The following is a 3,123-nucleotide window of genomic DNA, read 5'->3' as shown; positions in this document are numbered from 1 at the left end:
CTTTGCTGTGTGTTATCTTACATGGTATTGCTGGAGGAAACAACTTAATATTACTAAGTCTTGGAAATGGTTGTTCTCTGATAGAAAGTCAACTCTCGTTTTGAATGTGTCATTGATAGTTACTTTTTAAAACTTTAAATTTATATAACTTATCCTCAATATTTATTATGTTTTCATGTAGAAAAATGATTGTAGTTTCTGAAACAACCAAAAAACTGAAATTTGATAATTTTGACCATTCATTCCCACTTTAAAACCGGTTTTCTTCGTTTTCCAAATCCCGACTTAATACCGCTTCGAGGCGTAGGGTCACAATTTTCAGGGAATCACAGATACAATGAAACAATTCCCCTTTTGAAGTGCAGTCTTTTATGATGTGCAACTGCCACTAAACAATTGTCATTAATGTGTTCGAGCAAGGTGCTTAATCCACTAATGCCCTCATTAGCAACTTGTAATCAGTCCTTTAATATTTATAGATTACATCAGACTGTCATAAAAGTGCTCGACCTTTTTGTGCTTCCGGAACAATAATTATTCTATTTTTAATGTTACAGACTTGTTTTTGAGGGTTCAGGCGTAGTTAATCTTATATACAATATATCACTACAGTCCATTGCATAATTCATGCGAACGCTTTGACGCGAATAGCTTGACAATCTTCTGTTGGATTTGAATGACAATAGGTTTCAACAGTCGTAACGTCATTTCCCTCGTAGTAACTTAGTAACTCGCTCTAAATTATCGGAACAATGGCGGACGCCCTTATGAAATAATATTTCTCCAACGAGCATAAAAACGTATCCAGAGGGGGGAAAACATTATAAATTTGATCATGTTTTGACTTTTACACATTCTGATCACAAGACATAGGAAAAGTTCTCGCCAGCATGAAGAATATAAAGTACATCTCAGCCATCCCGACATAATACCGTTTTGAGGCGAGGGGTCACAATTGTTACAATTTAATAGTTGAAAGCCAGAGGCGTAGCTGCCTGTTTAAAAAAAAATAATAATAATAAAATTGAGCTGTTATGTAGGGCAATATCCACTTAACGTGCTCAAAGCGCTTTACAAGTGGTCCCTGGTCAACAGCAACATTTAACATGTAGGACGAGACATGACGCCTGTTAGTCGATATTACAATTTTTCGGACAAAGACAACGCTGTTAAAGGCCAGGTACTCATTTTACACCTGAGTACGGTGAGAGAATGTGAGGCTCGAACCCATATCTTCCGATCCGAAAGCGAGTGTCATACCACTAGACCGCATAGCCGCACAGAGTTCTACATTCATTAAAAAATGATAGCAATGTCGATTAAACAGAAATTTTCCATTATTTCGTTTGAAAATTATCTAATGCACCCAGGGAGCAGAGACAATAGGTTCTTGAAATATTTTAACAAATTGAAAAAAAAGACAAATCTTTCTATTGATTTTTTTTAAAAGATGAAAGGCCTTTATTGACCAAAGCTTTTTTGCTTGGGGCATTTAATCATGGTTTTAACAATAGTACCGTACAGTTTTAGTGATAATTATCAATTTTCCTTTGCCCCCTCTCTTGGCAGAATGAGAACACAAACATACATTCTATATATGTGACCCTCCGTCTCAAAACGGTATTATGTCGGGATGATTCAGACCCCAGAAAGTGAATTTAGAGACAGAATGATGAGAAATTGGACCTTAGAAGTTTTTGTAAAGCAAGAAATAGTATTTATACTCCAGCATAACGTACAGAAATTAAACCCAAGTTTGATATTTGTGGCTATGAATTCAATTTCCCTTACCGAGTGGATCCCGACATAATACCGCTTTGAGACGGTGGGTCACATATATATATATGTGACCCCTCGCCTCAAAACGGTATTATGTCGGGATGGCTGAGATGTTAAATATTGAATTTATAGCCATAAATCTCAGACTTTGGTTGAGTTTGTATGTTTTATTGTGGACAATGATGATGATCGTATTTTAGAGTCCTAAATAGCGATAATTTATATTTTTGACCAGTGTAACTTTAATTTGACTTTTTAGAATTTGGTTCATTTCGACATAATACCGTTTCGACACGATGGGTCACACACACACACACACATACATATATATATATATATATATATATATATATATATATATATATATATATATATATATATATATATATATATATATATAATGTAAATTTTCACTCACATTTTTTTGCCGACGGCAAAAAAATGTGAGTGAAAATTTACATCATATATTAGCTCTTACCACCATTATCGAGCACTTTCGTACCTACAAGTACCCACCAACACTCATAAATATACATATATATATATATATATATATATATATATATATATATATATATATATATATATATATGACCCTCAGATACAGATGGTGGGTGAGACTCCAATAGGCTGTAAGGAACCATACACACTTTTCATACTCCACTCGACTGTTTGACTTCCTTTAAACACTAACAATTCTAACAAAGTCGTTCAGAGCAATATTCTCCACAATCACTGTCACACATCCGGCCACTGATCACACTTAGCATTGCTTGGCCTTTGTGACAAGACGAAACACTGTACCGCTGAGACAAACGACCCATTAGTGGTAGCAGCAATGATAATAGTAGTAGTGGTAGCAGCAGCAACAACCGCTGCCGTCGTAGCACCACCACCAACAATAGAAGAAGTAGTACGTGTTAAAAAAGAAAATAAAGAGCTTTTATATAGCGCAATACATGCTGGACGCGCACAAAGTAAAGCAATGGGCATGATCGATATTAACTTTCCATGTGCTCGAGGTCATTGGTCACTTTGCAAAATGTGCTCAAAGTGACCGACATAGTGAAAAGTGTTCACATATTTTGAACTATTTAACAATACGATTGGTCATTGTGTTCAGCTTGACACATGGGTATGTTTACAACTTTCATAAACAAAGCAGCGTGTTTACATCTTTCAGAAATGTCCAATCGTTGGACAGCAACAAATCACGTGATTGGTGACTCCGTTGGACGAACACATGAATATAGATAGTATGCACTTGGCTAAGAAGTTCATAACATTGCCATCCGGAAGTATAACGGACCAACACACAAAACTGTGTGTATCCATGAACGATTA

The sequence above is a fragment of the Berghia stephanieae genome, chromosome 8 (genome assembly GCF_034508935.2).
Source record: "Berghia stephanieae isolate SIO BIC M18660-M18661 chromosome 8, UCSD_Bste_1.3, whole genome shotgun sequence".
NCBI classification, from domain to species: domain Eukaryota; kingdom Metazoa; phylum Mollusca; class Gastropoda; order Nudibranchia; family Aeolidiidae; genus Berghia; species Berghia stephanieae.
This window is presented reverse-complemented; position numbering follows the sequence as displayed.